The sequence below is a fragment of the Streptopelia decaocto genome (genome assembly GCF_964273445.1).
Source record: "Streptopelia decaocto genome assembly, chromosome: 6".
NCBI classification, from domain to species: domain Eukaryota; kingdom Metazoa; phylum Chordata; class Aves; order Columbiformes; family Columbidae; genus Streptopelia; species Streptopelia decaocto.
The window spans coordinates 11,000,915-11,028,240 of record NC_138660.1 but is presented as its reverse complement, the minus strand read 5'-3'; the positions used below and the strand labels follow the sequence as shown (position 1 = coordinate 11,028,240).

The following is a 27,326-nucleotide window of genomic DNA, read 5'->3' as shown; positions in this document are numbered from 1 at the left end:
TTCTTCCGTGAATATATATAACAGCTTTCTGAATTCACATAAAGTTCTAGAATTACCATGTTCTGAAGCAAATAATTCTGCAGGAATATTCTAGGAAAAAGTACTGTGTTTATTTTGGACATAACTTTCTAGTTTCACTTGATGCATTCAGTTTTTGCATTAGAGTTACAACAATCCCTCCCTGATTGCCTTCACCATAACACTCCTGATTTTACAAACCTCTCCCATCACCTCAGTTGTTGCTGGGTTCCTCCCACCCAAAACTGAAGACTACTCATCTGTTTAATTAAACTCTTGCACTGCTGATTCTGACTGCAGAGATGACCTTACTTGTGAATCCCAGCAGACACTTCACAAAGTTTCAAGCAAAGACGCAAAAAGACATCAGCTTGTCTTCCCGTTAGCAGGACACACTTCTGGAATTTTACCTCTAAGACATAAGACGCTGAGTCCAGCGTACAAAGAAGGGTGTCAGCACTACTAATTCCTGCTGCCAGGAAAAGAGAGAGGCTCCATATTGCCCATGGCAGCAGAAGGGAAAGGACAGCGAGGGATACTGAAGACGGTCAAATCCTCCCTCGGCTGTTACGGTTCTTCAGTCTCCACACCTTGTCTTACTGCCGTGAAAAAAGAATTTGATTTTCTCTCAAGGGTTGAACTTTGCTGAGGATGACGAGGTAGCTGTGACAAACCAGAAACCTGCAGGGAAGCCACAGACCTGGTTACCACGCATGTCGGCAGCAGCTCTAATGCAACTATTGTTAGAGCCTAATCTGCCTCCTGGTCCAACTCCTTGTTCTGCAAGAGCAGGAAAAAAGTGATCAAGTTCCTGCTATGGGCAGCAAAAGGGAATAGCTGTGTGAGGAAGTCCAACATGCATGTCTCCATTAATTCACTAGATGAGCAACCTCCCCACAATACACACAGCACAGCAGTAACACCCTAATATTTTCAGGTCAGGAAATCCATTTTCAGTGCAGATTTGAAGCTGACTGAGACACAGGTTAATGAGATTCTCTAGTACTGGTTTTCTTTCCTTTAAGCATAAACCTGTAAGAACTTTGGTAAACACATTGAAAGGTTTCATGGTTTCACTACTCTATGGTTAAATAATTTTATATGCTTTCCTGAGATGTGTCACATCTGTTTAAAGAACTCTTGCTTCCTGAGTCACAGATATTTCCAAAGCCCTAGCCACACTCGATCACTGTTATTTTTCAGTCTCCAAAGAAGCAAGATATTCTATAATAATTAACTATAGCATTAGGGAAAATAAAATCCATGCTGCCTCACTAAGTTAACTTTGCACATCCAATAAAAACAATCATTTTGAAAACTATGAAATCATTCAAACCATTTTATCTTTGAGGTTCCCCATGGTTTCTCTTACTACACTTAGCTATTTTTTCATGTTTCTCTTAACAAGGCTTGCATGAGATGACCTAGTTTATTTGCACTCCTCCCAAACTGTGAAGGAGAATGTGTTAACATAAACCAAATGGTCCTAGTCATTTTGAAACAAGCTTCTCCTCTGCCAACTACTCACCCTCTGCCACCTCTGTCTACTGCCTTGACACTTTCCAGCCATTCTTCCTCCCAGGCCTTTGCTGCCACCTCCTCGTCCTCAAATCTTGCCACCCTTAATGCCCAATACCTCCCTGTTTTTTTTCCTGGGCTGATGCCTCTTTCTTCTCCCTTGCAGGCCAAGCATTGCAAGCCCAGGCAGCTGGGTTCCACCTTACAACCGGTTGCTCCTCACCTCTAATGTCATCAAATGTTGCCACATGGGAATCAGTAGACAGACACAGAGGAGAGGCTGACATGTCACCTATCCCACTGCTGAACAGGAGAGCGGGAGCTTCAGATCCTGATCCAGCAAAGGTATGTGTCTGTGCCATCCCTGGCATATGGAATTACTCAGGTTACTATTTTCATCTTCGCTAAGGCAGTATCTATGGTAAGATAACAGGCCAAAAATTGCATAATGTAATGTTGGGGGGGGAATAATAAAAAAAGAAACAACCAAGTAACAGCAGCAAGAAAAAACCCTTTAAAACTTTTGTACTCTCGCAGCTTTCTTCTGCTATTCAGAAAAATAAAATAATATTAAACAACCTTGCAATAAGCTGCCTGAAGCAAACTATTTTCAAGTTTCCTCTAGTTTAATGAGTACCCATTTCCTCGCTCCAGAGGCGTACCTAGAAGTGCCACAGGCCATGCACGAGCAAACAAGCAGCTATGGTAGTTAGGAGAAAATACTGGGAACACTCACCCATTAAGTGCGAGCCTGAAGGACAGATTGTGAACTGCCAACAGGGGAACCAAACAGCAAATCATACAGAGATGTAAGAGTCTGCCATTCACACAAAATAACTTTCATTTCTTTAAAATTACCTTAACTGCTCACTCCTGTGTGAGAAGTTCACATCCAGAAAGCATCACGGAGTTAGTTTCTGTGTTAAGCAAACTCTCTTCTCACTTATCCTCAAGTTTAATGGGAGTTGTTTCAGCTGTTGTCAAGTTTCAGAGGACACCAGATAAATCCACAGGAGCCTGGAGTCTTAGAGTGTGGGTCCAGGAACTATCACCATGCTAAGAACACAAAGAAACTACATCTATTGTACGTGACCCATGGCTGTGGCTGTAAAGTACATCTCACCCAGCATCCTCATGAATAATACACCAAACCCAGAGCTGTAGACTTGTCCAACATAGAAGGACTGCAAGGACAAACTTCAACGTGCTTTTTCCTTTTATATTTGAAGACTGAATGGCTTGAGAAGAATAGCAGAGATACATGATGTCTTATTCCAATACGGGCTACCAGAGATTGTTTCTCATCACACTTTGTGCCACAACAATCTGAAATTCTTACAATGACAAATACTGTTCCCTGTATTGCAAGGGGTTTTTTTGCCACAAACATGAACCTCTTCCCCATTCTCTTCGCAACCACACTGAGGACTCCAGCTGAACCAGGTCAAGGGCTCTTCCAGCTGAATGTGAAACACCACAGCAAACCGTCACACAAAACAAAGTGAGGAGCTGGTACAAAATTATGTTGCCAGATTGAATTTGCAGAAAAAAGCCTAAAAGGAGCAGCTGCTATCTGGCATACGCCAGGTTTGATCAGACACTACCTCTCCTCCAAAGGCAGCCGTCACACCATTGCTGATTTCCTGGAAATAAGATAGCTAAAAGCACACTGCTGACTCATCCATTAGCACAAACACAGAGCCCTAGCCTGTGTATGGTTTTGTTTGGGGTTTCAGGTAGTTTAGGTAACTTATCTAGTCTTCATATCAAACTAAATACCAGAGAGACTGCAGAGGGGACTGTTGTTTCCAATTCAGACATGTACTAAGGGTAACTGTTGCAGGAAGCTTGAACTGGGGTGTAGAGATTTGGAGTTCTTAACTACCAGCCCTCTGAAACTGTACCGCTGTCTACAGCTGCTGCTCAGGACAACTAGAAAAAATATCAAAATCTCCTGCTGCCACTCAAAGCTTGTCATTTCCAGGTACACAGCTCAACAACATGCAACAGAAACTCATCACTGATCAAGAACATGTCCTGCCCCGTGCACAACCACGCGCTGCTGCATGTGACAGCCCAGAACCAGGAGTCACAAGCAAGGAAAACTAATTCAATCCCCTCCACACAAACACACTTTCTGTGCTGGGCTGCACAGTTCAAACACTCAGTGCGTCTCTCGGTTACCACACTTCTCCACCTACTACTCTTCTTTTAATTCTTTGGATAAACTGACTTCCCCCCGCCTCTCCCCGCCCCCAGGCCATAACTAAAAATTATAAATAATAAGATGACAATATAGGAGGAGAAATCTGGTCTCAATCAGTATTGAATTCTTATGTTCTTGCTCATTGAGAAAGGAAGGTAAATTTCATTCTGAATTTTGCACAAATAGCTGCAACCATTCAGAACAGCCTCCTGAGATTTTGCTTTCAGTAGCATGATAAAAAAAAATGCATTTCCTAAACGAAATAATAAATAAAGGAACGCTCTAATGAACAGGAGCCCAAACTGCTATGGCAGGTAACCAGGATAATGCAAGATCACGTTGCAGGCTCTGAATCCGCACTGACTTCCACGCATCTTTTTCCCCACTTTTTAGGAGAACACCAAAAGCCACCTGCCAACACTGACCACGTGTTCTGCAAAGGTTCACAACTGTAACGTGCCTAGGTCTGAAACTAGAAATATAAATTAAAAAATATGCTATGATGAATATATGTATCAAATACAAGGCATCAGAAATTCTCTCCCACAAACGCGCACACACTTATTTTCATCTCAAATATATTGAAGCGTGATATTGCAACCATTAATACTATCATTTAATTGGCTGGAGGCTGCTGTTGAATAATGTAAAGCACTAGCACCCAAATAGGATTACATTTTTTGCCTTGAAATTTGACTGTTTTGTCCAGCTCAACGAGGATGAGAACACCGAGAAAGCCTCCAAAATATCAAATGAAAACTGCCACCTCAACTTACTGTCTCCAGACCACACTCCAGAAATAGACTCCTCTAAAAGAGCAAATCTGTCTTACAGATTGTCCAAAATTCTGACAAAGAGGCAACCAATCTTACACACTGCCTCTCAGATGGGGAAGATCACTCTTCAAAAATCCACTAGTCCACTCCTGACATTGAAATGACAATGTATCCTCCATACCTGTGTCACCCAATGCCATCTACGAATTGATGTGGTGAATTAATTTAAGTAAACGTTCCCCTAGCTCTCAACAGTTTTCAATGGAACCATTAAATATTCTTCTCAACTGAGTCCACTGTGATCAAACACGTGCTGAGAACGTACCTTTCCCTTCCTACTTTGAAACCCGTGCAATGGGTGTTATTTAAGTCCCAGACCATTCATTCTCAACTAAAAACACCCCAAAACTGCCTATTAAACAGACACACCCACTGTGATCCAAAAGGACAAAAAGTAATTTCCTTCAATTGTGGTGTAGAGATAAGGTACAAGTAAGAAAACACTCAAATACTGTTTTGTTCAATGAAAGCAAAGTGTTTCACATCCTCCAGCAATAACCCCCAAAAGATCAAACTTCACAGCCTTTACTTGAATAATTTCTCACTCCAGGGCCATTCCCAAACCAAACTCAATTATTCTATGAGCTACTTTTCCTTATGTGATACCTATCCTCTCTGTGCTTAAAATCTACATCAACTTGTATTTCTGTCAATTCCAGCCTGACCTGCTACAAAACACCAGAAACTGTCTCTTATCAGATCTGTCCACAGGCCACCCAAGCCACTATAAGTTTTTTCTCCCAGTAAGGGCTGGGATCAAAGCCAATCGCATTGTCGGCATGAACTCGGACACAAGGGAAGTCAATACAAGATAGGACGTCTCAAGCTATGAAGTATGTCTCGTCACCAGGAGTGATAAATGAAAACAGAAGTCCTTTCTCCTCTGGGAGCCCCTTAGTTTCATAAGCAGCAAAGTCTGATTTTAAAAGATCAATTCTTCTGCGTCACGGTCAGATCTACACTTCAATATGTGTAAGATGACTAATATCAGTTGAGGAAAAGGCATTATTTTGAGTTTCAGAGAACACAGCAATGCAAGGAAGCTGGACCTGGAGATACCCGAGAAGGACAAAGATATGGATATAGCTTAATGTCTGGCCTATGACCAGGGTCCTAAAGAGCCCTCCTTACTCCTCTGTGTAACAAAATCCAAGTAAGAGTTCACTGCATAACTCAAACCCCACCGTGACACCCTGATTTTGGATTCTCCCTCGCTGAGCGCAGGCAATTGGAGCTGCAGCCCTGCCCGACACCCGGGAGCAGTCAATCAGCTTTCTGACCCAGCAGAGAGACAGATCTCAAACCTCGGCAGCAAGGAGAACAGCATTCCCTCAGTATTTCTAAAATCCTCGCAGTGGCATTTCTAGAAAGACAATCAGGGTCACGTCTCTAACACAAAGGGTTGTACTGGTTGCTTGACCCAAGTCGCCACTAAACTTCACACCAAGAGCGAACGCAGGACACAGGCAAACGCAGCTGAAAGCCACCCTCCTGAGGTCTCTGCTTGGGCACAGCGATGAGAGCCCAGGCATTTCCATTACATCACGCTTATAGTTCCATACTATTTAAATAATTATTTGCATATAATTTATTTCAACTATTTGCATGCCGATCATAGCAGTTGGGACATTTTATTAAAAGTTAAAACAAATAGTATTTCACGCAAAGCAATTTTATAGGAACCTTGCTGTGAATTAATTGTAAGTCAATATACTGAACCACAAAATAAAAATTACCCCATAAATAATGAAGTCCATCAGTCTTCCCATGCCACCCTCATTCCAGTCATCATACTGGTTCACTAAATGCTAGAATAACTTCCACCTTTCAAATTAAACAGAACGCAACTGTTTCATTTACACACACCAATTAGCATCTGTGTCCACAGAACATCAAACAGACATCCCGCCTGCAGCCACGAAGGCACCCAGTTCTCTGCCTAGCTGGACGGCATTCAAAATGTTACAATTTTTCCACCTCAACATACACATTGTAAAAACATCTGGGGGGGGGGGGGGGGGGGGGGGGGGGGGGGAAGTCAAGTTAGAATGATTCAGGGATCAAAACAATTCTTGCCCTGCTCTTCCTGTTTGAGTTGTTCACAAACTATTTTTATTTTAAAACTTCTAACAAAAACTCAAAACCAAACCAAAACAAGACATACCAACAGTAGGGTCAGAATCTAGAAACTGTTTTGCTATTAGACTTGGATAAAGTTGAACGGGTTGGGTGAGCTGGCTGTTAAACTGAAAATGGATGAAGAATGTTGTTTGTTTTTTTTTTTTTTTTATTGTGGAAAGACAACGTGAGAGGAAAAGGGACAGGTGTTGACATTGCTACCATCCAAACCAATTTTCCTCAGACAGTAAGGAGTTTGAATGGAAAACAGTGCAGCGTTATTTTATTAACCAAGCAAAAAAATCCTGAATACTAGTTCATGAGAGATAGGTGGTGGTCAACAGAATAACTTGCAAATTTCAAGAGACAAATATAGCAGACAAACACCTAGCAGTATAAACTGAGGACAAGAGGTGTGAAACCATAAAGGAAAAGAGGGGTATATCTTACAGTTAAAAAAACACAAAACCAAACAAAAAACCCAACAAAAACAACAAAACACAAAAAAATCACCCACACAATAAAACAACAGCACAAAACACAAAGCAGTGACAAGAACTCTATCACACCAGTCTGAAGTATACCTGATATAATTCCTAAGTTTCTCTTAATTTCAACCAACTTTGACAACAAAAAGAGAAATAATAGCATCTGTTTGGGGAACTACAATATGCCACACTTGTACCTTCTATTTTTCTCTTGCTTGCCTTGGTAAAATGATTGATCCTGCAAGAACAGGTCACAGAGGGGACACTATTACCTTGCTTAGGCCACCAGTGACCAATTTTAATGGGAGAGATTTCTGTCTATATTTTCCAGTGAAAGTGGATTCATAACATTCTTCAATATATTGGGACTTTATTTGCTCGTGTTTAACAGCTTGACAACATAGACAGGTAATAAACTACTCTTTCACTTTTGGATTTAAATCTAGACTATGACTCAGCTCCTTTGTAGCTCAGAAGCACGCTACACAAAAAGAGCACTTTTTTTCTTCTGAGATGTTTATTGAGATGCAGACGCAGCTCTCACTCCTGCCAGTCCAACACACGCTCAGCACCCAAAGTGTAATTAAAGGCCAGATGCAAGGATTTCAGTAGTCATGCTTATTCTGTCATGCCCTTTCAACAAGCACAAGTAGATAAAATCCTAAAACATTGAATACTGTTATGCAATTACCCTTCTTGCAAAAATATGTTCAAAAACTCTCCCATCATTTCGCTCACTGTGCTTCTACCCACCAATCCACTGCCTTCCCTCCTAGCTCTGGGATTTATTAACTCGAGTAAAAGTGATTTCAGTATTTCTACTACAGCAATACTCAGCAGATGTCTAGCATCTATATTTATACAATTCTAGAACTAGTAATAAACACGATTTTTGTATTGCCGCACAACATTTTTTAATGAGACATCATTCCTTGCCTCTGTTTACCAAGAATTACGTTGGCCACAACTGAGTCCTTCTCCCATATTATTACACCACATACCAAGAGTTTGGCAAGCTGAATGGAAACTTCTTGTTATATATGAAGGAACGTTTAATGGCCAAGGATCGGTGTATTCTGCCTGTGTCCATGGAGAGCAGGGCTGCTCAGACGTACGTGGAAAGGTATCTAAGGGGAGGGAGACGCCTGGGACGGCATTTTAGGTGTAAACGCTCAGACTTTCAAGCTTATTTCCATCCAGATCCCAACCACAGTGACTTTCACAGGGCTGTGCCAAAGACATTTGTCCAAAACTGAGTGTGTGGTTCTGAGATGACGTCAGATGTCCGGGCAGGCAGCCAACTTCCTATGGAAGTGATTTCAGTATTGCTGAAGTTCAATCTAATTGTATTTATCATATGATTACTTATGTAAGGAGCCAGCAGCTTGCACAGATAGCCTGCATTTTTGAATCTAGTAAAATATGTTTGGAAAATACAAAGAAAGAGATAGATTGAGGTAAACAGAAATCATATTCAAATTTCATGCCTTCCTCCAACACCACTTGTTCCAGAAAGGAACAGATGTTAGCCAAGACAAATTCCATCCTTGCTCAACTGGGACTTAGCCTATGATGCAAAGCAGCGTATTTTCTCACCTGCAAATTTACAGCTGTTCCATACCCATAATTATACCCTAAACGTAAAGCCTTGCCCCTTCTACTCATGCTTCTTAATAAGCTCTCACTGCCCCAGGGCTTTTCACAAAATTTTTTTTGCTTCTTCCCTTTGAGGCCTTTCTCTTAAAGCCTTCCTGTGACGTACAAAAATCTCCGACCAACCAGCCAAAAAAACAAACAAATTTGAAGACAGTTATGCTACAGGTTAATGAAACAACCATTCTTCTTCACAGACAATGCAACACCAGTACTCTGTAGCAATTCACCTACTGCCTCATTTTTTAACTGAAGGTAAAACCACACACAATCAAGCACCACTAAGCCCCGTGGTGCGACCAGAACACTGGCAGATCCCTGTGCCACAGGCAACAAGCGGCGACACATCAGGTGCCACTATTCTGTAACACACTCATGATTGTAAAATAGTTGTTATAAACAGAAATAGGAAGATGATGAAGTTCCTACCCTGTTAAGACAGGGCACTGAACTTAATGCATTCAACTCATGCTCAGAACACTCACAGACTTACATGCTTTAAGATATGCTTTTGAAAGAGAAGAGAAATAAACCAAATTAATGCAATTCCTCTCCTGCTTTGATACTCTCTGGGCCCCAGTCTCCTCTCCCAGTTCTCAAGAAGGAAATACGCATTCGCAACAGCCCAGCTCAGGTTTCAGATTCTGGCAGAGTGTTTCCAAGGTCCTTTCTGACCATCCTTCCCTCCTAAACAACAGCTCAGAAGTTCAGTGACAAACAACAACAGAAGGACAGCGGAAAAGGCTCCGTCCTTCAGCAGCGCCTGCAGGATTAACCGCATGTGCCAAGGACTACACTGACCATAATCAGACTCCATGGCCACTGCAATCCCACAACTTCTCCATGGAAATCCGCGATTTGCTCCCATAAATTAAATTTGGACTGTTCTCTAGAAGTTTAAATACAGCAGACAAAAAAGAAATTTTTTTTTTTTAAATCAATTAATCTTTTCCTCTGTGGTATTTTTTGCACAGAACCTATTCACAGTAGTGTTAATCACTTATCACTATGAAATTCTGAAGTTTTGGAGAAAAATCAATGGAAAGTGTCCATCCAGGTAAACAACATATTAAGTTAGAGTTCTTTATTATACCAGCCAATGTTTAATAATCTCAAACCTTTCATCTTCATTACAAAATGTTTTTTCATAATTTTCATGTCATAAATGTTAGATGAACATTAACATCTTTCATTTCAAAGCTTATTCTGCTATCTTTACACTTTTGCTTATGTACCAATTAGTGCTATTTTGTCGTTTATAGCTTCTTAATATTACACACAAGCCCTTTACAGTAAGTGATTCACTAGCCTGAATGTTCCATTGTATTAGAAATGCAAAAATTAAGGCGGCCTATGTCAGACTTAGGTTTTACAGAATAGCTTCACCCAACGCAAAGAAAACGGAGGAAAAAAACCAACACCAGCCCTACACAAAGGTCACATCTTCGCCAAACTCCAGCAAATAAAGCTTTTCAAGAAAACTTCTTTAACAGGTTGAAAAACCCAACTTCATAGTTTTCCTTGCTGCTGTTATCACAACAGCTGACATGTTCCAACTAATTTGGCACGAAGTCTTCAACACAAACCTTATCATTAAATACTTCAGCCTACTTTTAAAAAGAAGAAGAAGTGATCCAATTGCCCAGGCTTAGTTGTTTTTTCAAAGCTTTCCTCCATTGCAACCACATTCCCTTTGGGATCGTAACCTGAAGCAATCACGTAAACAGCTGAATTTCTGCCAGGGCCATGCCCTCACGTGCAGCTTCTTTCACCCCATCCCGAGTCCCCACCTCTCACCAGGACAGCGCCAGCGCAGAGGGACGGACACCCCCCCGCACAGGAGACCCTGACATTCGCCACTTAAACCAGCAGGGAACAAACAGTATTCTGTCAATTCATTTTATCAATGTTTGCCAAGATTGGGCCCACATCAAAGTCCCAGGCAAAAGCAAACCCCAAAAGAGCAGAAATCAAGAACTACCACTTCGGACTGGCTTTTACCCACAGAAAACGTAAGTTGTGACAAGTCTTATTTGGAAAATTCTAACACAAATCGCCAGCCTCTGGTTCAGCCCTTCTTCAGTCACTTGCAGTTATTTGCCAATGCTTACATATGGAGTGGCTCACACAAATTTATTGTGTGATTCTTCTAGTAAATTAGTATACGTAATCTCTATATAGTGGAACGACCTTTTATAATAAGTATCAATAAATAAGGCCTTACAGAATTTCACATGATAAAAACAGGATATCAGATCCAAATACTATGTTTTTAAAATACCTCTTGGCTAAATATGTTCAGAAAAATAGGCCATGAATATAGGCTAAAAATCCTAAACCACCTCACAATGCAGAGGAGTCACACAAAGGACAGTTCACAAGTAAACACAGAACAGCAAACATTTCAAACATTGTCCAGTTCTGTTTACAATTTATTTTGTTAACCCACATTTTGCTTTTCTGTTATAATATTTTAGGACCACAGGCAGGGAAAAAATATAAAGAAATAAATAATATATAAAAGATGTAATTTTTAGCAATTTATAACCAGACAGATACTCCCTTCTGAAGAGCAGGCCCAAGGCTGTATGCACAGATCTAACTCTGCTTTCTCCACATATACTTTATGCAATGCGATAATATGTAACCATGAAGTCACACAGTACATTACAAATACAATACAGTACTCTTCAGTGACCCAGGAGAAGGGAGGCTACACCACGTTCTCTCTGTAATTCTCCCCACCCCCCGCCCTGCCAATTGCATTTCCATAATAGTCCAGCACTTATTTCACAGAATTTCTGTACCATCTTCTCTCTAAGATATGTAAATAATTTAGTCAACAGTAACACATTATGCAATTTATTTTCAGCCAACAGCACAGCCCTCGTTAGGTGCAATTCATGGGAAGAAGCAGTTAATTATGGTAATTCATCTGCAGACCTAGGTGAGCAATTTCACTGTTATTCTGCTATCCTACTTAATATGCATACGCTGTATAAGAGCAGTTAAATGGCAACTTTCAAAACTGACATCCCGAGCTCTGATTCTATAACGAGCTCTGAGCCCAGGCTTAAAGGCAGAGCTACAGTAAACACGGCTTCTGGGAGGCGAAGGAGTTGATTTACACAAAACAACTTGCATGATCAGGGTTTAAGGTAGTCTACTGAATAGACCTCTACAAGATCCTAGAAATAATTCTATGCTATTGTGTTGTATTCGTGGAATGGTATGTGATCATATAATTAGAGATCATATAGTACATTCACACAAAGAATACTTTAGGAGGGGTGGGGGGGGAGCTCTTTTAAAAAAGGAAATTACATTATCTGGAAATTCAGAGCTAATCTCAACAACTCAGAAATGCTACCAGAAAGCTCTTCCTTCACAAACTTTAGAGGAATACATTTCAGGTCTGACTCCTGCCTGAGGAAGAATTAATTCCAAACAAAAACCAGCTGAGGTTTTCAGTCAGATGGCTTTAAGATATTAAAAGTCTAAACAAAGTATTTAGGAAAATAATCTGAAATACGCGTTAATGTTAATTAAAAAAAAAAAAAAAATCTAAACAGCAGCTCTACAATTGCAATGACGGGGAACAAAGACAGCATTTGGTTCAGAACCAACACTGAAAGCAGCGCTCTGCACAGGTGTAAGAAAAATACCACCTTTGGCAGGTAAATCAGAGGAGAGGAGTAAAGTATGGGCAGGTCTCAACGAGATGCAGGAGCGTGACCATGTCCTGGAGAGCGCTGTGCTGAAGCACGTACTGCTTCAGCCCTCGGTCTGCGGGAAGGCTCCAGCCTGTTCTCCTGCCAACCCAGCCCAGAGGCCGTCTGGACCGTCCTCCCCAGGAAACCTCCCTCAGGTCAGCTCGAGCAGCAGCACCAACAGCCTGACCCACCGCCCACTCCCTGCACATCTTAGCACGTGCCTTGAAATAAGAGTCCTTGAACCTGGGGCTTTTGTTCACCGCACCTCGCCTCCACCCTTCCCTGGCCACTCTGCAGACTCCACCGATGGCTAAATGATCCAACTTGGAACGTTTGAAGAGCATACAACTACCAAAGGGCAGCCTTCTGCCAAATCCCTGCCCTCCCAAGGGACACACATTAAACAGTTCAAAATCACGGAAGCCCCACTCCTTTTGGAGAATGGGCAGCCGACTCCGTCCAGTTCGTACGCGCAGCGCTGCTCTTCAGCCATAAACCGAACTTAGAAACCTGCTAGCCCCACCTCAACTAGAAACTTTAAGTCATAATAACTTTAGATAGTCACTGCTTTAATGATAGAATGCACAGAATTTCTACATGAGCACACATCCAAGATGAAGCCACACAGATGGACATTCAGACAGTTTTAATTTTAACCTTATACACTTTGATATAGCCTCAGGACTAGAACATTAGTGGTGTCTAACTTGTTTATGTCTGACTACATATGCTAGAATGTGTTTTGCCAATACTTATAGCTCAAATAAAAAACAGTGTTCAAACAGCACAAAACTTCATAAACCAAATAAACAACACATTGCAAATGTTTAAGCCTTCCAAGCAAAGGCTACTTCCATAATTTTCAACATTTAAACTGGCAGCAAAACATTTCAAACGCAGAAACAAATGACTGGCTAAAAAGCACTACACTCGTCATCATCATCATTTTAAACGGTTCATTTTTCTGTTCTCTTGAAACATGCATGGTGCTCAAATTATAACTGAACAAATGTACATATCCACAGCTATTTACAAAAAAAAAAAATAAAATTTGGAAGTAATAAATTTAAATCTTTTTGCTTAACCTAAGACTAGAAAACTGTCAGCCCCCAAAATTAGTTTCATGGAGCCTTAATGCATCTGAAAATGGCTTAGATGCTAAACATGACAGGAAAATTCTGAAATAAAGAGAAACCCTTTCCCTTAGCACGCACACTAATATTTTTCTTTCCTAAAGGCTGGATGATTTCCAGAGAACCTGAATTGACTTCAATTGAATGATAATATATTTCTTACGAGGAACATGTAGACTGCCTCAGAATACAAGAAAATGGTTCAACTAAGAAACAGCTTCACTCAGCTCTTCTAAAAATACCCGAGGATCACAGTTAAAAGTGATTTTCTTTAACAATTAGGGCTTGACTAGACCAACAGCTATATCTGCTGATATATAGATATGTATTACACTAAATAGGAATGACACACTTTATTTCTGGAGTCATTCCAAAAAGATGTGAACAGACTATAAATTCTTGCTTTAAACTTCAAGCCATGGTACCTAGCAAGTGTCAATACATTCTTGTAAAGTTTAAGGGATTTATTAAGGTATTAGCAGGATTTTCTTTTTAAATTAACCAGAGAATACTTCTCAGTGTAGAATACGGTGACAATAAGAAAAGTCACCATGTAAAAGCATGATTTACGATAGCAAAATCCAAATGTACGCAACTTTAAGTATTCTTCCCAAACTGAAGAGATTTCCCAAAATTAAAACACCCCCTAAAATATCATTTTCCAGCAGATGAAAAATTTCCAAACAACATATAAAAACAAGACAATGTAACAGAAAGCTTGTGCTCCTCAGCCTCAGAAGCAGTCTAGCTGTGCTCACCAGGACCACAATTTGTTGTAGACCACCGATACCTAGTAAAGGGCATTAAAAAGGTTTTCATACCAACTTATAAATCCACTTAGCTATAAATTTATAAACAAGAATCATTTAGGAAGTTATTAAGGAAGACCTGCCCAAACGAATCTGTAAGCACACGACACAGCTCAAGTCACCACTTATGTCTGTTCTGTGTATGGACAAACCAGAGCAGTCAAGGCAGGATGAGAAACGCAATCCTCACCTCCAAAAGGCTGGTGGCAGGATGGCTTAGCTCTCAGCTGGCCCTGTGCTGTCTGTGCAGATTTCGTCTGACAGCAAAGCTCACAGAGGTAGTCCACAGCCCACCCTTACCTATTACAGGTCCATTCCTATGGATAAGCTGTAGTTTACTGCCACCTTCATGGTAACAACGCAGACATTTGTGGAGTCATGCTGTAAACTGGTTTGGCAAGACCACTTAGATTTTAATACCCTCCCCAAAACAGCAGTAGTTTTTAACTCTGTTCTTCCAGAGATTCTGTTTGTAGGACCAATAAACGACTGTATCGGCATGGTGGATGCTCAATAAACCATGGCAGAGGTTAGAAACTTTCTTTCCAGACAGAAAAGTTCACAGAGCTCCAGCTGCAGCTTTTGCTCCATGCCCCCATTCCACCAAGAGCAGGGTCAGGTTGGGGGTCCCACCACCCCCACTCCCATCTGTCACTGGGACAAGCTTGTGTAGCTGTGCTCCAAAACTCTCCCCTGAAGTGGCTCCACCAAGAAAGTTCAGCCTTTTCCCTACAAAAGAGCTGTCAGGGTCTGGAAAAGCAAGTGCAGGTATCTATTAAAACCTCATATAAGGCTGCATTTCTACATCAGTAAGGACACAAACACACCTAACTTTATGAACCAAGTAGCCTAATTTGAACAGCGTTCTTCATCATGTATGGGCACTATCAGAAAATATTTCCAATGTGAAGGACATTTTGTCCAACGGAAAACTAGAAGACAAGCACAAAACCTGTGAACGCAAAAAGAGCACCTGCCTAATCTAAAATCTCCAAGTAAGCAGATGCTGAAAAACAAAACACAAGTCACTTTACACTGCTATACAGCCTTTCACCAGGAGATCCTCAGAGCACTGAACTGGTCTGAAAAAAAACACGCCTGTTAGGTATTAAATCACTGGTGTATGGGTAAATTTGTTAATCCATTTGCTAAGGTCACACAGTAGGCAGAAATAGCAGATAATCCTGACACCAGCTTTCTGTCCTAATCATCATGCAGACAGAAAATCTTCAGTGATGTAAACTAAAAATAAAGTAACTACAGTTATCTGTTACATACAGGTATATTAGGTCAACTCAGAAAAGCAAAATTGTGGGTGTGGGGAGTGGTTGTGTGTCTCTGGGGATCCACTGTGTATCTAGACAAACCTCTGAAATGTAGAGAGAGAATTTATAACCAGAAAGTAATTCCATAATTCCCTCTATTCAACAGTCCCTACGAAGGGATTGTGTACACAAACTGCAGCCATGCTCAAAAATAAAAGGCTGAAAACCTTGAACTGTAACCCACAGGATATATTCCACTACTGTACAGTACCCACATTAGGACACCAAAAGCTTGCCATTCATTCTGTATTGAAACTAAAGCAGTATTTTACAGATTGACTGTAAGCCACCAGAACTGGGAAGCCTTCTAAAATCAGAGGGCAGACAGACACAGAGCCAACATTGTCAACACGCAGTCAAGAGAGCCATGATAATTTCTATCAGCTTTAAAATTTCTACCGGCTTGAGTGCCATTCCATATGAAAGCATCCTGGTAATATCTGCTATGGAGCTCTGGCAATTCAAGACCGTTTTGGTGAACACTCTTGTACTGGTATAAAATACACTGCAAGCACCAATTTCTGAAGAGGAAAAGGCAAGACTATGAGCCGACAAAATGAGAAAAACTTATTCTATGAAATAAAAATGCTGAACCAGACAGTGAGCTACACTGGCATTACTAAGATGGACTAAAGCAACAACATCATAAAATCCCTGTAGTCAGGGAAGACTAAACTTCCTGTTCTTGCTTAGGCAAACTCACAGCAATTTCGATGGGATTCTCCCCAGATATGGCTGGATGACAACACCCACAGCCTCCATGTGCCAAGTTTGCCCCTGCAACCAGGCTCTACTGCATCCATCTTAGTTACACTGCACATACCCTGATCACAGGAACTTATAAACAGCAAGAGGAACTTACAGGTGGACCACAAAACTGTGACTTCAGTAGAGATGATGTTCACTGTTATCATCTGAAGTATCAACAGGTTTGCAGCAAAGGACTTATATTTGAAAGACTTTCAAGCAAAAATCTTTTACTGACTTTCTCAAAAGTACATCTTGCATTTTCTCTGTCCCAAACACATCTATTTCAGAGCAAGAATACAAGCCTGCTACCCATAGGTTTCACTGGGCAATAAGGTACAAAAGTTTATGATGCATTAATCTCTTCAATTTATTTTCTTAGGTTCTGGACAACAAAACACCAAACACAAGTGGTGCTTCAATATCAAGCAACAGAATATCTCCTATATTACATGGTTTCTAGATATTAACTCTTTAAAGACAATCTTTCAGCTCCGAAGTCGCGACTCCGCACTCATCCATGCAGCACAGGATGAAGGCGCCTGTGCGCACGTACCAGCTCAAGATCTCAAAGCTGTGTTTGTTCACCCAGAACAATGGGGCATCTGACTTGTCAGCACTACCCACAATAAAAACAATAAGATAAGGCTGCCACTGATTTCACCATGACTGACTTTGGTTTTGCTAATTTTCAATCACAATGTCAATAAAAATGTATTGCATAAAATCCCTCAGTTTAAAAAGCCCAGAGCTAACCTCACAGCACACCGGGGTTTTCACTCAAACTTTGTGCATTCATATTAACCACACCAATTCTTCCCAAAGCCTCCCTCTGACTTCATCAAGAGTTGGACCGATGCTTTACATCTAAAGCCAAGATTATTTTTATCAAGTAGAGGTGCTGCCAAAATTTGTCCCCTCTGTCTCCCACCCTGTGTGCCTGTCACAGCTGTCCCCCTCCCCACAGGCCGGTCCCTCACTCCTCTCTGCTTGGTGCCAGCACCACAGCCTCAAAAACGGGGTTTCCTCAGTAGTCCTCCAACTTTTGCTCCACCACGGACCCAATCTGGTTTAAATAATTAACAGAAGAACAGATAGGGAGAATGCAAAAGTCCAAAATGAGAAAAAGAGAGAAAGTCCAGGGAGAAAAAAAAAAGGGGGGGTAGATTAGAAAAATCAAATAAAGCCTTAGGAAAGGATTATAATAAAACAATGCAAAGTGTCAGGGCTGAGACAAAACACCCCGGTATATTATTAATACACTAATTTGCCACATTGGTGCTACAGCAGGGACAAGGCGGCACAACCACGCAGAGGAGAGGGCACGACCACGCTGGCCGTTGCAAGGGGTTAATTTTAGAAAGAAAAAAGGCGTACAATCTTGCATCATTTGTGTTTTAATTACGCAGGGGGAGGCCTAGGGGGTTATTTTAATCACAAAGAATAGCAGTAGGCCAAACAACACCCAACTAATAAATAAAAGTACACAGCAATATGCACAGGGGACTACATTACAGCTCCAAACTTTCACCATTTACAGCAACATTAATGAACTGAAATCTGACTAACCTGATCTCTGAACATGTTTTTTAAAACAGTGCATTTCTTTTCACCTTGAAAAAAATGTGTTTCACAAGCAGGTGGTTTCACAAACCACAGCTGGGAGAGTGGGGGGCACATGAAGCACACAAATAAGATTTTACATATTCTAACATCATCAGTGCATCTTCCTGGAGCTCGTCCGCACTGTTCGACACACACGAGTCTTGCTGCTGGCAGTCTCGGCAATTTAAAACAGAGAATCTCAGCCTACATCACGGACATATTCTTGACACTGCATTTCACACACCCTCCAAGTCTCTCCTATGAAGTCATCCATAGAGTCAAAGAGTCAAAACACATCAAAAGCGTTTTCCATGGCTACCTCTGAAAGTTTCCACCCCTTTATCCTTCATTTCATGTTTTAAATTCTTCTTGGCATTTCTGCCAATAGACACAGGATCTTTCACAGTCCAGTTTTGTTCCCCAGTATATACAAGCAGCCAGTATGTGTCTAACGCAGGACCCCAGCTCTGTCCCAGGCACTGGGGCAATGAGAGGAGACTGATGGGAATATTCAGTTTGGTGCTTCCACCACCGGCCCACAGAACCACAGAGAGAGCAGAGGTTCATTTTCAGGACATGAGCAACACCCATATATTTTTACCAGAAAGTGATATATCTGGGGGGGGGCTGTGGTGCCCATGCACCCCAACGGCATGACCAGTCAAGGAGGCTTTTGGTTTTTTTTTTTGTTTTGTTTTTTTTTAGGGTTTTTTTTTTTTTTTTTTTAAGAGAACAGACCCTTAAAGCTTAATTTCTAATGTACTTAGTGTGTACTATATGTATCATAAGGAAGAACCGTACAAAGGCCCTTGATGAACCAGAAATAAATAATCCATATCAAAATAACCTTGCATGTGTAGACAGTAGAGGAACCAACATGGACTTTGCCAACAGTAAGATAAACACATTGATATTGCTAATGTAATCAGCAGCCATTCAGAATCTGCCCTGGAAGGCAGTAACAGAAATAACAAAGCATTTTTCTTACAACTCAAACAATTGTGATAAATATTTACTACAATGGTGAAAGTTGTCAAAAAAGAAGTTGGTTTCAATTAATCAGCTACATTTAGATATCCATTCTCACTATCAAATTAAGCTCAACAAAACTGCTTAGTACGCTGTTTCATTGTATTTTTGCTTTAAGTTTTATCGCAATTCAACATAAGGATGTTTCATATTCCTCACTTTTTTCATCTTGCACAGCACTAGAAATTTACAGTCTCAATAAGACACACCAGAACATGAAATCTAGCTGTGCATCTGAAATAAAGTGAAAATCAGGTACCACGTCTGTATCAGCAAAACATCTACATTTACACAGCAAGTATAGAGCTTCTCTATACCCCAGGTCTGTTGTATTGGCTATGGGAAACAACTAAGCCATTGCTACACAAGATATGTTTCTAGCACAATTTATTTGTCGGCAACATTCACAGATGATTTGCCAACATTGTTCTTCATTTTCCTCCATCCACATCTGTGCTAACTTTGCTTTAAAAGTACATTAAAATTATTAAATCTGAACAAATGTAACCCCAAAGTAAATATGTTACAGATTGACAAATATCATAATGGCAAAAATCCATATTTTTACAAAGCACTTCCTAATTAAAATTTATCACTAAGAGTCTATTTAGGAATGCATGTTTGTGTTAATATCCAAGCAAAAATTTCTGCACTAGAGAAGAATGTTGACATTCATACAAAAATTAGCTGTGATTCATTGTTTAACAGTTGTCTTCCCTTCGCAGAACACCGCAGACTGAAGGACATATTGCCAAACTGAAAGCACCAATACTTCCTTTAACCTAATATAGGACAAATAAATACACTTCAACAGCTTCTAAATCTTGCACGTCCTACTTTTTTGACCCAGATCTCTTGTTATGTCCCCCATAGGTCTATGCAATATCAAAACTATTTTCCCCCATAAATTTAGACAACCTAAAAGAGGAAAAGTTCTCATCATCTCTATGAGCTAAACAGACCTGGAAGCAGGGAGGAGGGTCAAACAACAGACTCACTTCTGTTAAGTGGTATTTTAAGGAAAAATTTTCAGCCACACTTAACACTCTCCCAACTGCTGAAACGGTAAAAGCCCTCATTTGTTCCAACAGGACTGTAAGTTAGACAAATATCAATGACAAATGAAAAATAATTAAATCTTTTTATTGCTATTTTTACAAGGCAAAACTGTCTTTTCAGAAGTCATGCTGACACTTAAGCATTAATCAGCCTGTCCAATGAACATCAGAAAAAAAAAGCTATAAAACTTGTTATTCCTCTCCTTGGCCAGTCAGGACTACTTCTTCCAGGAAACCAAACTGTCTCCTCTTTGCCTGGTATTTTTAGGGAACCATCAGGGGACTGAAATTCACCTTGCATGTGCTCACAATCAGGCAAATTCCCAGCTCAGTTTGCTGGCGACAGGTCACCCAGGTGAAGAACCTGAATTTTAACACTGCTAATGTCAAATGGATGCAACTTTTAGGACAGGTTACACTTTAGGCTCTACACCTTGACAATTTATGTGGTTTTGGTGCTAGGCACAGTATTCAGCACTACATTTTCATGAATAGTAAATATTTGACCCTTAACTCATAACCTTGAAAAAGGCTCCACAAATAGGCTGTACAGAGATCTTTTCTGTACGCTCTACAGCCGCTGCCAGCAGGCACGTAGCTGTGTACAGAACGGGAAAGTTTCCAGAGTCGCTTTCACAGTCCTAATTCATAAAAATCTACCATGGGCCTGACGTCAGTGGGGTTCGGTGGGAGCTCTGCTGCAGCTGGGGAAGCCACTGAACCATTCCCCAAACCCACCAAGGGGTTAAAAGGAGCGCCAGCCTTAGCTGCAGAGACAGCTGCTTGTCTGCCTTGCCAGGCTGGCAAAACCATGGCCCCCTGAGGGGGAAGCGAAGGGCTCCTGCTCACACCACTCCAGCTACCACTTCTAGTAACGCACCTCTCCAGTCATCTGAAATAACACACGGTGTGTTTGCGTATGGCGCTTGGTTGTAGAGAGAGTGTCTCTGTAATACTCGCTTACACTGAAGAGAAACTGAAGTGAATCTTAGACCATAAAAGAAAAAAAAGAAACAAAAAAAACCCACAAGTGTTTTTTTCTCTGGATGATTCTGGTTTTTTTACTGCTAGACGTAACTGACAAACAAAACTGCTCCTTTGCAACATGGAGACCTAAGAATTACAACAACAAACACGAGTATACAACACAGCCTTTTACTAATACAGATCCCAGAAAGAAACAGAAACTACACCCTCACAGGAGTCTGCAAAAGCCAGCAAACCACACGCAAGACTTGATTTTTAGAAACGCTAAGCACACACAGAAACTGCCAACTTCACATGCACCTGCGGGGACTTGGCATCTTTGAAGATGTGACTGTGTCAATATCTTACTTTACCGACACCAGTTTATGCTTTGAAGAAAAGTCACAAGCCCAGTGTCCCAGCAGCTCAGAGCCACGCGGGGCGTTCACAGCACCAGGACGGGCACTGAACCAGGTCCAGGGTGCCCAGGTTGACAACCAGCCTGCCTGTGCTTCTCGTCCTGAAAAAAAAGGACCTATCAGCCTGATAGGACAACTAGGTATATTGCTTCTGATAGTCAAGCTAACTTGTTTAGAAGGACCTCAGTATCTCTGTGTAGCACTGAATTACGCCACATACACTTACATTTGAAGACCAAGAGGTGACTCTTCGAATGACACTGCATACACTGGCTGAGACAACTCTCTAAAACTCCTCATCACTTCGGAAGTTCTTTCAGTAGGTTTTCCAGAAAGCTACACCAATCCACTGAGACTTTTTGTTATTATTTCTGCAGGAAAGAAAATATTCTCTAAAGTCTTTCCAGCATTCAGCCCATGCAACAAAGCGAGCAAGCAAGGTAAGCTGCAACACCTGCGATTTCACTCCTTGGTTGGCCAAGGCAGCTAGATCCTACACACCCAAATGGTGTCTGCATTCTCCCTCGTGGTTACACAACCTCTGGCTTGGAATGACCACTTATTTCTTATCAAGGAAGAATTCTGTTAAGGCTGCTGAGCAATATAAAAAGGAGAGTCTAAAGGATGTCACAGAAAACTAGGTCATAAAGCATTGGAAAAAAAAAAAAAATATCAATGGAGGTAAGCTAAGTCACGGTTCTATAGATCCTTCAGAACCAAAGGAAAACTCAACTTGAGCTCAAACACAGCCATGAAGACTCCAGGGCATTTTGTATAAACAATTTCAGTCTTGTTTTCATTACGAGAAGGAAGAAAAGGGCCTTCTCATCTTGGATTAGATACCACAAGGCAGAACACTAACGAGGAGACGCTGTTCACTGTTTTCACGCAAAGTGGCGGAGTCATTTCCAGACCAGACTTCCATACTTTTTCCCTTAACCTATCAACTCCCACGCAGTGACAGCTATGCTGCCTCCTCTTCACTACTTTTTACAAGTTAGATAATTCAATTTTGCAAAATCATTAGGAAAAAAAAAATATATTTCTTATTCCTTATTTCATTGTCATACTTGAAGGAAACCATTCAGAGGTGAATAAAGCAGTATCCATCTACTCTGCTTGGGATCGCTGGATGAATCTTTTTCTACTAGAGTCACTCTTCATTACGCTACTTTACAGAAACTAAGACCATCTAACTTCATATTGCAGTGCTTAGAAGGGTGCATGTATCTGGGACTAGGGTAGCTAAACCAATAGCAGGAACAGAGGAACTGTTCTTCATCACCTGTTCATTTGAAAGTATTACATTAATGCTGCAATTCAACTCAGTAACACTGAAAAGAGCTGCCAGTCATAGTTCCAAATGGAAAACTTTTGACACTTCCTCACCGAACACAAATTTATATTTAAAAATGAGCATGCAATGAGCATATTCTCGCAGTAGTCACTTTTTGCAGGAGCCAAACACGTGTAATCACAGAGCATGCACACACGCTTTCAGTTCTCTCCCAATCCACAGCTACTTTCACCAGCTGATATTTAAGGCTTTAAATATAGTGATTATTACACCCTATACTCTGTATGCGTATACACACATGCTAAGGATGGTCAGTACCCACAACAGTATCACAATTCTCAATATAAACAACATGAATTAGACTAAGTTCTACTTCAGCAGGGTACATTTCAGTATCACAATATTGCAGTATTGACACAACACAGTCCTGCAGAACACCCTGTCCTCACCCTCTCCAAAGCAGAGGTAGAACCACTTTACAACCTCCCTATCCTCGTTTGGAAGGGGAAGAGCTGGTGGCAGGTTTGTGTCTGTCTCTCCTCTGCCTTCCAGCAGTGTCCTCTCCAGCCAAGGTGTCAGAATTCACACGGGCGGCTATGAGTCCAGGAGAAGGGAAGAGACAGGCAAAGCACACAAAAACTGGGGGGTGGCTGTCTCTTGGGCTCCAGAGGAACAGAGAGATGGGATTAATGAAGAAAATGTGTCACACCTGCCACTGCCTCAGCTTTCCCCAAAACACTTAACAGCACTGTGATACCAGACAGTATCAGTGTCATGAAAGATGCACAGCCTATTGCCCACCACTAATACAAAACACACTTCACTTCTGTGAGCAGCTTCACAGACATCTGCAGAGCGTATTCAACCGAGCTAGACCGCCGATGTTCACAGGGTTGTGTTTCGTTACGGGACTTCCTGACTTGTGCACGATTACATCCTTGTAGGATGTGGGTCTTCACTGCCACTACAACAGCAAGCACATTCTGACTCAAATGGGAAGTCCACATTAAATTAAATTCCAGAACCAAAATCAAGTTAGGTAAAATAACTCAGTTTGCTTTACATTTTTCAGATCTGTCCTTCCTAACTAAAAAATATTACCTGAAAACAACATTATAAGCAATTTCGACCATTTCCCCTAATCCATCCAGAACCTCCTTATGCTTAGGGCTGTAGCACTTCTCAGCATCAAACTCTTTCATGATGGAAAAATGACTATGAAGTACCGCTATTGGGTACTTAGCACTTATACCATGCCTTACAACTTCAAAGCATTACACAAACATCAATAATTACCATATATAGAGTAAAACTGAAAGAAGTATTCATATAAAAAAAAATCTCACAGGGGGAAAAAAATCGTAACTACCTGTTTCAAGGGGAAAAAAGCTTAAGCAACAGAATCTCCTGTAATTATTACATTATTTATGCTACACACATGCTTCATGGCTGTTTGCGTTTAAACGAACAAAAATCATAAACTCTTGCATAGTCTTAAAAAAAAAAAAAATCTCCAAAGCCAAACCCCAACTCCTTTCATACATTTAAATTACATTTCCTTCCCCTTTCCTGGTGGAGTGAGAACTGAGTCTTCTGCAGGTGTTCCCAGTAACAGTTTGGGAGGCATTGCCACCGCCTTCCCCAGACACAGTACCACATGAACCCTGTTCTCACAGAGGCAAATCCACCTTCCCCTAAGAAAGCTTAAGACAGGGATGATGTACAGGCCCAGGTGATCTTAAGTACGTAACACAATACATTGCTACTTCATTAGATACCAATCAAAATAAGAAAAATCACTATGAGAAACCACAGAAAGTTTGCTATGATAATTTTTAGGGCACCACCTGCACCCCAAGCACCACTGCCATAACAGCACGGCCCTTTATTTCCATGGCTAAGAGGCAGAAAAACCCTCCATATGCTCCCTGACAAACACGTATCCACTTGCTTAAACCTGGGGACACGCAGAAGAGTTTATGGGATCAGTCCTCATTCAAAACATGTTCCGAAAAGACGATTAACATACACAAGTCCAAAGGAAGGCCTCAAATCCAGCGTGAGCCTCATGCAGATATAGGTTGCTCGGAGCAAGGCAAGGGCCCAAAACTGCCCAGTGCACCCAAAAGCCAAACATCAATGTTGCAAATGGTGACCTCTCCCTCAAAAGGGCACAAACCACAGTCCCAGTCAACACCCAAAGGGTAGAGACAGTAAACACCAAAGGACCTTATTAATACGCTCAACGTGCTCATTTGTTTTAGTACTGCAGGACAGGAGAGTCAGACAAGCCCAGAAATACAATTTTTTTTTAATACAACAAAGACTTGGTTTTCCTCATCATACCTTCCATGCTTTCATAATAAAGAGGGAATATGTTTTGTGACCCCCTCATAAATCAGTTAGGAATTTGATTTACACAGACAGGAAAACCAGGAAGTTGAGCACACTGGAGAGTAGTAAAAACTTCACCAGCAAACTTCACTTTCCTACACAGCGACCTACAAACCAAACTTTCCTCCAGACTCACGTGTCATCTGCAGCAACAAGCCTCTGCCATAAAGCACATATAAAGTTTGCTGTTCGGGGGATAAAGCAAAAGAGAAGCGAGGGGAGACTTTTATTCTCTCCAGCTGCCTTAAAAGGAAATTCTGGTGATGAAAGATTAAATTCACCTGGAACAACACGAGAAGTTTAACCCTTTAGGGGGTACAACAATAATAAGCCACATGTCGTGCTATTGCAGGACCTATATCCTTCTACCAAGAAAATTTATACATCGCATCAACCGTGCAAGCTCGTCTAGAAGGTGCAACTCGCAATTTACACCGGGGTTTCGGACAGGGATAAGCCCAGCAAAAGCAAGCCCCTGTGAAGTGCAAAACCTTGGGGTTTTTTCCCCCAAATCGGGCCCACTCCCTGCCACCGCAGGGCATTTCACATTCCACCCGAACTGATCAATAACTTCACTGCTTCGCCCTGGGGGTGGAGGGGGCAAACATGGGGTACAGCCCATGTGTGTCCCCCACCCCAAGCAACGGCCGGGCGCCCCCCAAACCCCGCGTTCCCCCCGCTGCCCCTCCCCCCCCTAAGTAAATATGCGGGGAGGGGGAGGGGAAGGCGCTTTTCCACACAAATCGGGCTAAAAATAGGCCGCTCGCCACGGCTCCCGTGTGCCACTCGCTGCCGAGGCCGGCCCCCCCCGCCCCATTAAATCCTTTTTAAAAAATATTAAAAAAATGAAGCCGGGTGGGGGAGGGGAGGGCAGCAGCACGGAGGGGGGAGGGGAAGCGGGGTGCCGTTTGCTTAAGAAAATAAAACAAACACGTATCCCCCCCCCCCGCAACCCAGACCCACAGCAGCACCCACCCCCCACACACTCCCCCGCACCCCGCAAGCATTAATTAAAACGGGAGAGTGGGTGAGGGGGGCGGCGGCGGGCGTTCGGCGGGTGCCCATCCCCCAACCGCCTCCAACGGCCACAAACAGGGCGCCCTGCCCCCCCCGCCCCCCGGCCCGGCCGCGGCCCCTTCCCGCCCGCAGCCGGGGCTCGGCCGGGCGCCCCGTCCTTACCTTGGAGCGGCGGAGCGGAGCGGAGCGGCTGCTCCCCCTTCCTTGGGAACGGAGGCACAAGAAATTCACCCTTGTTTGTCTCTCCTCCTGCTTTATACAGCCATGTATATATACGTACACATCTGTGTGTCCCTGTGTCTGTGTGTGTGTACACACGGATATGTATCGATAATTTTTTTTTTTTTTTTTAGCTGAGGTGTCCACACCAAGAGGAGGAGGAAAAAAAAAAAACACACACAGCAAAGAAAAAAAAAACACACCACCACACACACAGGAGGAGGAAGAAAAAAAATAACCAGCGAGTAGTGCTGTGATATTCAATTATATCCCGAGCCAGAGGCCGGGGGGAGGGGGAGGGTGGGGAGAGGGGGTAGAGATTAAGTCCCGAGGAAGGAGGAGGGGAAGAAAAAAAAAAAGTAATATCTGTGTGTGTGTGATTTAGATTGAGGAGGAATTGAGGCAGAATGTAAAAGCTGTTACTAAGGGAAGGAGCCAAGCGGCTCGGAGCAGCCAGCGGCCCTCAGACACTCCGCGCGGGGAGAGGGTGCCCGGCCGCACGGAAATGGGCGCCAGAGACAGCGCGGAGGGAAGGGAGGGAAGGAGCCGAGCGGGGAGGCGAGGCCAGGCGAGGAGGAGCGGGGCCGGCCCGCTGCCGCTGCAGCCGCCCGGCTAAACAAACCCGCCGCCCTGGCAGTGCTGGGGTCGGCGGCCGGGGCGGGGGGACCCCCTCCCTGCCCCTCTCCCACGGAACCCCCCTCCCCGCCGCGCTCTCCGGGCAGGCGCAGCCGGGCGGGCGGGAGGGGAGGCGGGGAGGC

General features: G+C 42.3%; 1 protein-coding gene across 2 annotated transcripts in view; it reads right to left on the bottom strand.

The window, feature by feature from the left end:
* The window catches only part of TBL1XR1 (TBL1X/Y related 1), a 114,799-nt gene extending 87,492 nt beyond the window's left edge, over nt 1-27,307 (bottom strand). For both annotated transcript variants that reach the window (XM_082055235.1, XM_082055236.1), the window contains exon 1: nt 26,512-27,307. The gene's annotated coding sequence lies outside the window, so the exon portion shown is untranslated. The remainder of the gene's footprint in view (nt 1-26,511) is intronic.
* Nucleotides 27,308-27,326: the final 19 nt, after the last annotated feature.